At 40.5% G+C, this 9,445-nt stretch overlaps 1 pseudogene; it reads left to right on the plus strand.

Annotated features, from left to right (window-relative positions):
• Positions 1 to 2,235: 2,235 nt before the first annotated feature.
• On the plus strand, positions 2,236 to 8,272 carry LOC118590798 (annotated as a pseudogene).
• The last annotated feature ends 1,173 nt before the right edge of the window (positions 8,273 to 9,445 follow it).

Here is a 9,445-nt window from a genome sequence, read left to right on the forward strand (position 1 = left end):
TCGTTTGAGCCAGTTGCCATGAAACTGTTTTGGATGTTGGATCATCTGGGCCATGGTATCATCAGAGACCATTCAGGGGATCTTGGCTGGTCAAACATGATGTATATTAATCTGGAACAAATCCATAGCCTCTGGCTTTCTGTGGAAACAAAAGCAGAGCCTCTTTTCCAAAGCAACATATCTTTATATCCAAATTTTGAAGTCAAGGTACTTTTAAAATTTACATATTTGTTTAACTCAACAGCTTTTATGATCAAATCTTTTTTTGCAACTAAAAATCCCAAAGACAACACATTCCAGATTCTCTGTGTAATATCCATCTTTACATGGATAATTTTTTATACTACTTTTACTGTCTCTTTAAAGACTTTATTTTTTAAAACTATGTATTTCTTTATATAACTATATATAACTATAACTATATATATATATATATATATATAACTATATATATATATATTCTCTCTTAAAAGCCTATGTACATTTTTACATGCATTGTAAAGCATTTAAAACATTGATTGGTTAGTAGCCAGGCAGGAAGTATAGGCGGGACTAAGAGAGAGGAAAATTGGGAGAAGAGGAAAGCAGGGGAGGGACCAGTGAGCAGCTGCCATGACAAGTGAGATGTAAGGTACTGGTAAGCCATGAACCACGTGGCAAAGTATAGATTAATAGAAATGTGCTAAGTGTGAGAGTAAGAGCTAGACAATGGTAGACCTGAGCTAATGGCCAATCAGTTTAAATAATAAAAGCATCTGTGTATTTATTTTATATGTGGGCTGTCAGACAAACAGGGCTTGGTGGGGGCTGGAGAGAAGGTCTTCAGCTACAATGGCCGAACACCCTAACTATCATGATAGAACTCTCATCCAATGACTGATGGAAGCAGATGCAGAGATCCATGGCCAAGCCTCAGGTGGAGCTCCAGGAGTCCAATTGGTGAGAGGGAGGAGGGATTATATGAGCAAGAAATATCGAGACCATGATTGGAAAAAGCATAGGGACAAATAGCCAAACTAGTGGAAACACATGAACTGTGAACCAATAGCTGAGATACCCCTGTGGAACTGGACCAGGCTCTGGATAAATGAGACAGTTGGTTAGCTTCAATTGTTTAGGAGGCCCCCGGGCAGTGGGACCTGGACCTGTCCTTGGAGCATGAGCTGGCTTTTTTGGAACCTAGGGCCTATACTGAGACACTTTGCTCAGCCTTGATGTAGGAAGGAGGGGACTAGACCTGCCTCAACTGAATCTACCAGGCTGGGCTGAATCCTCAGGGGAGACCTTGCCTTGGAGGAGGTGGGAATGGGGGTGGATTGGGGGGGAAGGCTGAGGGGGTGGAAGGAGGGAGGACAGGGGAATCCATGGCTGATATGTAAAATTAAATTAATTATAAAATAAAAATATTTTTTAAAAAAGATATTTCTGTCAAGTAATTTAGTCACAGCAACACACACACACACACACACACACACACACACACACACACACACACACACGCACACATAAAATATCCACACAGTGATACAGAAAGTTAGGTTAAAACTGATTGTTAAAAGCGTAGTTGAAGGAGTCATTGTTTTTTTCATACTTCAAGGACAGTCATGTAAGTAAGAAAATAACAAGCAAATAACATCTTGTGTCATGAAGTCAACAACAGGAAACTGGATTAAAGAAGGAAAATGCACAGTAGAAACTAAGTGTTAGGAAAATTGGTAAGTGCAATATATTTCAGTTCAGTTTCATTTTCTTGTTTGAGACAAGGTTCTACTATGTAGTAGACTGGCTTCAGTCCCATGATGTTACAGCTTGAGCCCTTCAAGCACTGGGCTTACAGGCATGAGCCATTATACTTAGCTCAAGGTCTGCACTGATATGAGCTCTGATGCTACGTGACATCTGGTATAGTTCATTTTTCAGTATGTTTAATCATAAAAAGTAGTAAATGCTGAGCAACAAGACTCCTGACAGTATTAAAACAAATAAACAAACCATAACAAAGCCACTGTTCAGAAAAAGAAAGAGTGTTTTCAGGAGAGAAATTTGGACAATAAATCTTACAGTGATGGAGAAAGACTATGCACATAAAAGGCTAACATCTAGCATCAGGGAAGAATTGAAAACTGTTGGCAGAATGAGACGCCTAAGATCATAAACAGAAACTGGGCACAGAATACTGTGAGAGATATTATGTCTTCCACTTGAGTGGAGTAAAAACAGTGAGGATGAGAAGGAATGTGCAAACAGGTAAGTGCTATGCAGAAAGAGGTTAGGTAGCATCCCTGTTCTTTTAAAATCAAGATGAAAGAGTTAGGAGAAAGTCACAGATGCAGAAATGTGGCAGAGGGAGGGCTCAGAACTGAGCATCATTGGGAAAATGTGTGTATTTCTGGCCTGGCCTAATTCCAGAAAACAATCAGAAAAAAAAAAAAAAAAAAAAAAAATATATATCCAGTGGATTTTAATTCCAAGTGTTTGCTAATAACCACGGAATAGAACTGTATAGAAATACCATACTAATTGATTGTTAGTTTTAGTTAATTTTTGTTTTTTCAATTCTTCTCTCATACCTTATATTTTAACAGCAGTTCCCTCTCCCTCCACTCCTCCCAGCCCCTCCCCACCATATGCCCTACCCCGCAGACCTAATCCTCCTTCATTTTCTTTCAGTAAAGAGCAGTCCTCCCGAGGATATCAACTGAACATGGCATAATAACTTACCACAAGACTGGATGTGCACCTTCATATCATGTCTGGACAAGAAAAGGGTAACAGGAACAGGCAAAAAAGGCAGAGACAATTTCCACTCCTACATCTCACAAGAACACCTAGCTACACAAGTGTACCATATATACGGAGGACCTACCTCAGACCCTTATAGGCTCTGTAATTGTCTCTTCAGTCTCTGTGAGTCCCTATGAACCCTGCTTAGTTGATTCTATGGGTCACGTTCTCGTGGTATGCTTGACTCCTATGGCTCCTACAATCCTTTCTCCTTCTCTTCTAAGGGGTATCCTGAGCTCTGCCTAATATTTGGGTGTGGGTCTCTGCATCTGTTCCCATCTGCTGGTAGATAAAGCTTCTCTGATTCTCTGGTGACAATCGGGTTAGGCTCTGGTCTATGATTAGGGCATAATATCATTAGGAATAATTTCATGGACTTTTTTTTTTTTCTTTTGCCATTCATGTTGGGTACCGGCCCTCCCGGAAGTATCAGACATAGGCTTCCTCTCCGGCATGTGCCTCAAGTTAGTCATTGCTTGGCAGCTCCCACAAGTGCTGTGCCACTGATACCACACCACATCTTGCAGGCAGGACAAATTATAGGTTTTGTGGCTGGGATGATGTCCCAGTCCCACCACCTTTTGAGTGCTGTCTCAAAACAAAAGACGGCTGGTTCAGGCTCTCTGTGCACCCCATTACTAGGAATCTATTAGGAGAGACTAACAAGTTCGTTTGTTTGTTTGTTTTGTTTTTGTTTTAGGATTTTTTATTTTTAAATAAATAGTTTATTGGGTCAGTGGGATGACATGATATCAACTGTCCTGACAAAGCAATGAGAAATCTAGTGATCAAGAAATGGAAAACCTTAGCAAGAGTAAGAGTTATGTATCTACGGCTGTGGGGAAGAAGACGTACCTGAATAAGTACCTGGATTAAAACTAATTTGCTTATAGCATTAAAGATTTCAATGAAGGCAGAGATCAACATGTTCTGAAACAAAAAGACCTTAGATGATGAAGCCTCAGAGAATTCTTTGCCAGAAAATATATCTTCTGATATGGCAAGGTCCATTAAGCTACCACCAAGAGTTGGATGTGACACAGGTCCAAGCACAACATGCTGGATTATATCATCTGATCTTAGTTAATGCAATTTTGACTCTGTGAGTCACTTTTTAAATGGTCTACTCTTTCAAAATTTTCCAGAAACCTAACAGATATTAGTAAGAGATTATTTTAGCATCAGAAATAGAATCGATTGAGAATTTGAAAAGTGAACCAAATTTTAGTTCTTAAGTCATGAGCCATAGCTGGGCAGTGGTGGCACATGCCTTTAATCCCAGCACTAGGAGGCAGAGCTAGGTGGATCTTTGTGAGTTCGAGGCCAGCCTGGTCTACAGAGCGAGATCCAGGAAAGGTGCAAAGCTACACAGAGAAACCCTATCTGGAAAAACAAAACCAAAAACAACAACAAAAAAAAGATATGAGTCATAATTAATAAATCATTGACTTACTTTGTCTCATTTATTTTTAAAATGTATGTCAATAAGTATATTCACAAGTCCCTTTAAAAAGTTTTATAACATGTGCATATAATTTTCATGATATGTAAATGTTCACTATTGTTTGTAATTTCATTTATCATCACTTATTGTTAGCATTGGCAGTACCACTCAGAGTTAGATTCTCTGTGCAAACTGCTCAAAATTCCACTAAGAGTGCTGCTATTCTCACTTCCTGATCTATGCTTCACCCAAGAATTATGAATTTGCTGAAATATGTTAATAGATTACCGAGGGAAATACAATTTAATTACTTGCTTTGGGAATTTGTCTTCTAACTACTCTCTTTTTATCCTATAGAAAATTAAAGTAATTAATATATAAGATTATTTTATTGAATATATCCTCTGGTGTTTAATTATCAGTTTGAAATTGTGTCTGGCAGTGTGTCCTGGAAAAGCTTCTTCCCATGACTTTTCATATAAACATCCAATGGCCCAAGGATGTAACACGGGTTTTAAGGGATATTGAATGTCTTAGGTTCCTGTCAGCTTTGCCCTGTATACCACAGGACTCATAATTTTTTCTCAAGGTTAAAACTGTATTTTATAAATAGCAATACAATTTACATATTTATTACATTATCATAAGTTGATTTGCTATAGTTTTAAATAGAAAAAATACCTGTTTACAGAGGATGGAAATATGTTTCTGAGGTTAATGAAGATTGATGTTCTTCCAAACAACTTGGGTTCAGTTCTCAGCATGAACATGGTTATACATGCTACTTGTATCTCCAGTTACAGGGCTTTGAAAGCCCTGGTCTTAGCTTCATGGACCCTTGTATGCACACAGTGTTCATGATCTAATGCAAACACACACACACATACATAAAATAACAAATTTAAAAAATTAAAATAAAAAGAATACATTAATGACTTACTTAAATTTTTATATCTCTTCTGCCATTTTTTCATTTTTCTCTGTTAAGAAATTTTCTGCTCATTACAATGCTATACACAGAACCCCCTCCTTCTTCCTCCCATCCCCCAGCCCTCTTTCCCAAGCCACCCCATATCCCCACATCCCCCAAATTGAGGTCTCACATGGGGAGTCAGCACAGCCCACCACACAGAGCCTAGGCAGGTCCAAGCCCCTTCCCACTGCACCAAGGCTGTGCAAGGCATTACACCACATGCACGGGATTCCAGAAGCCTGCCCATAGACCAGGGACAGATCCCAATCCCCCTGCCTGGGTGCCCCCCAAACGGTACGTGCCAAACAATCATCTTCTATATCCAGAGTGCTTAGTCCAGTCCCATTGGGGCTCCACAGAAACCTAGATGCCCCTCAGCTGAAGAATAGATAAAGAAAATATGGCACATATACACAATGGAGTACTACTCAACATTAAAATAACAATGATATCGGCTGGGGATTTAGCTCAGTGGTAGAGTGCTTCCCTAGTAATCTCAAGGCCCTGGGTTCCATCCTCAGCTCCAAAAAATCCAAACAACCAAAAAAACAAAAACAAAAACAAAAACAAAAACAAACAAATCAACAACAAAAAAACAACGATATCATGAAATTTGCAAGCAAATGGATGGATCTAGAAAATATCATTTGAGTGAGGTAACCCAGACTCAGAAGGACAAACTTAGTATGTACTCACTCATAAGTGGATACTAAATGGGAGGGAAGGGATGGTCAGACTGCAAACCATAACTCCAGAGAGGCTGGCTAACAGGGAAAGACACTAGGAGGGACATATGGATGACCCTGTGAAGGAGAAGTGGATGAGATCTACATGAGTGGGCTGGGTGGCTGGGTGGGGGTGGGAGTGGCAGAGGGTGAGGAGTAGGTGATGAGAATATAGGGAAATGGGAGGGTCAAGAACAAGGTAGGGTGCTGGGGAGGCTCTTGGGAATCCACAAGGTTGACCCCACCTTGGTCTGCTGGTAGTGGTCCAGACGGTGCCTGGACTGGTCTAATTTGGTGACCAGCCTAGGAAATAACCTAGATGTCATCATAGAGCCTTTGTCCAGTGACAGATGGAGGCAGATACAGAGATCCATGACTGGCACCAGGCTGAGCTCTGGGAATCGAATTGATGAGAGAGAGGAGAGATACTGCAGGTGAAGGATGTTGAGATCATGATGGGAGTAGGTACAGAGATGACAGGCCACACTAGTGGAAGCCCATGAACTGTGGACTTCTGCCATTTTAAATACAGCTCCACATAATGCTATATCACCACTGCTTGTGGTGATACTGTGTTCCCCAATATGTTGTGCATCCTAATAAACTTATCTGGGGTCAGAGATCAGAACAGCCACTAGATACAGAGGCCAGAAAATGGTGGCACACACTCCTTTAATCATAGTATTGCAAAGGCAGAGATCTATCTGGATCTCTGTGAGTTAAAGCCACACTAGAAACAGCCAGGCATGGTAACACACACTTTTAATCCCCAGAAGTGATGGTAGGAAATAGAAAGGTATATAGAGTGTGAGGACCAGGAACTAGAGCCTGGTTAAGCTTTTAGGCTTGTAGCAGCAGTTCAGCTGAGATTCATTCTGGATGCGGACTCAGAGGCTTCCAGTTTGAGGAAATAGGATTGGCTGAGAAGTTGGCAAGGTAAGGTTTGCTCTGGCCTGTTCTGTCTCTGATCTTTCAGCATTCACCTCAATACCTGGCTCTGGGTTTGTTTTTTATTAACAAGACCATTTAATATTCGTGCTACAACTGCTGCCTGAATGGTAATGCCAGCCAGTACCCCTTACCAATGGTTCCCTCTCCAGGCAGGATCAGAATGAGTACTGTGACATGGATGAATTCACAGATGGATCCTAGATCAATGAGAGCAAGAATTAACAGGATGATGATAAAATGCTTATTAGAGGCTTAAGCTGGGATACAAGCAAGAAAGATCTGACTAAATATTTATTTCAATTTGAGGAAGTTATAGAATGCACAATTAAAACATATCCAGTACTGGAAGATCAAGAGGATTTGGATTTGTGCTTTTCAAAGACACTGGTAGTGTGGATAAGGATTTGGACCCGAGAGAAAACAAATTGGATGGTAAATTGGTAGCTCCCAAAAGGCCAAAGCTTTAATGTGGAAAAAGCCCCCTTAAAAGGTTGTTTGGGCAGATTGAATCCAGATACTTTAGAAGAACAAACTGTAGACTATTTTGGAGCCTTTGGAGAGATAGGAAATATTGAGCTTCCCATGGATACAAAAATAAATGAAAGGTGAGGATTCCGTTTTATCACATATACAGATCAAGAGCCAGTAAGTCAAGAAATTGTTAGAAAGTAGAGACCGTCAACTAGGTTCTGGGGTGTGCAAGATCAAAGTTGCACAATCCAAGAGCTACACAGGCAGTAAGAGGAACAACAAACAGGAGGAAGAGGTGTGGAGCAGGAATCTTAACAGTTCTTATCAATAAAAGCAAACCTGGAGCCAGGTACTGGGGTGAACACTGGAAGATCAGAGAAGCAGGACAAGCCACAGCCACCTCACCTCGCCAATTCCTCAGCTGATCTTGTTTCCTTAGACTGGAAGCCTCTCAGCTGAACTGCTGCTCAAAAGCCTAAAAGCCTAACTAGGCTATATTTCCTTGTCCTCACACTTTAAATACCTTTCTGCCTCCTGCCATTGCTTCCTGGGATTAAAGGCATGGAGTGACCATGCTTGGCTGTATCCTTGAACACACAGAGTTCCAGGCAGATCTCTGCCTCTGGAATGCTAGGATTAAAGGCATGTGTCACTTTTTTATGTGATACTAGGGGATGTAGAAGAGCTCAGAGCTGAAAGTGAACCAAGGATTTAATAACTATGATGGTTAAGGATATGAAAATTATAATAGTGCCTATGACAGTGACAGATCTATAGTGGCTATGGCAGATATGATTATACTGGGTATAACTCTTGGAACTATGGATACAGACAAGGATATGCAGACATCAGAGGTCAACAGAGCACTAATGGCATGCTTCCCAAAGAGGCAGCAATAGCCAGAATAACTACAGGCTCCACTAAAGTAGGATACTGGAAGACATTAGAAGGTGTAATGAAACCATCTTACAGGACAACATTGCAGGTTGCTTGATTTTTTTTTGTTAACCTAAGATGATTATTTTGTAAAATGTACATGACACAGTTTTATTCAATTGGACATAGTTGCCATTTTTTTTTAACTTTGTCCTCTGATAACTCTGTTATGACTCAATGTAGACTAGTGTTTATATGAATTTTTGTTTTTGTTTTTGTGATTTTTTTTTCAAGACAGGGTTTCTCTGTGTAGCTTTGTGACTTTTCCTGGAACGCACTTGATAGCCCAGGCTGGTCTTGAATTCACAGAGATACCCCTGGCTCTGCCTCCTGAATGCTGGCATTTAAGGTGTGCACCACCACCACCCAGCATGAATTTTTATTGATTAAATGTATTCCTTTATTTTACATCCTTACCACAGTTTGCCCTACCTCCTATTCTCCCATTCCCTTCCGCCACCTTCTCGTTACCTTCTGACAAGCCCCCCCACCCCCATCAATTTATTCCTCCTCTGTTTCTGTTCAGAAAGGTACCTGCTTCCTATGGGTGTCAACAAGGCATGTCATGTCAAGTTGAGGCAAGAATAAGCTCCTCCCCTTGTATCAAGTCTGGCAAAGGCAACCCAGTAGGAAGGCTTTCCTGGAAGACAGCCAAAGCATTAGAGGTGAGTCCTGCTTCCTCTAGGAGTCCCACTAGTAGATCAAGCTACACAGCTTTCACACATTTGTAGAAGGTCTAGGTTGGTCCCATGCAGGCTCCCTAGCTGATGGTTCAGAGTCTATGAGCTCCTGTGAGGGTAGGTTAGTTCCCAATTTTCTGAGAAACTACCATATTGATTTCCAATGTGACTGTAGAAGTTTACAAGCCCATCAGCAGTGGAGGAGTGTTCCCATTGCTCCACATCCTCTCCAGCATGAGCTGTCATTACTGTTTTTGGTCTTAGCAATTCTGACTGCTATAACATGGAATCTCAGATTCATTTTGATTTGTATTTCCCTCATGGCTAAGGATATTGAACAATTCCTTAAGTGTCTCATGGCCATTCAAGATTCTTCTGTTGAGAATTCTCTGTTTAAATCTCTACCTCATTTTTAATTGGATTATTATGATTTTGTGATGTCTAGTTTCTTATTTGTACAATTTTATATTAATCCTCAAAT

This window comes from Onychomys torridus, chromosome 9 (genome assembly GCF_903995425.1).
Source record: "Onychomys torridus chromosome 9, mOncTor1.1, whole genome shotgun sequence".
NCBI classification, from domain to species: Eukaryota; Metazoa; Chordata; class Mammalia; order Rodentia; family Cricetidae; genus Onychomys; species Onychomys torridus.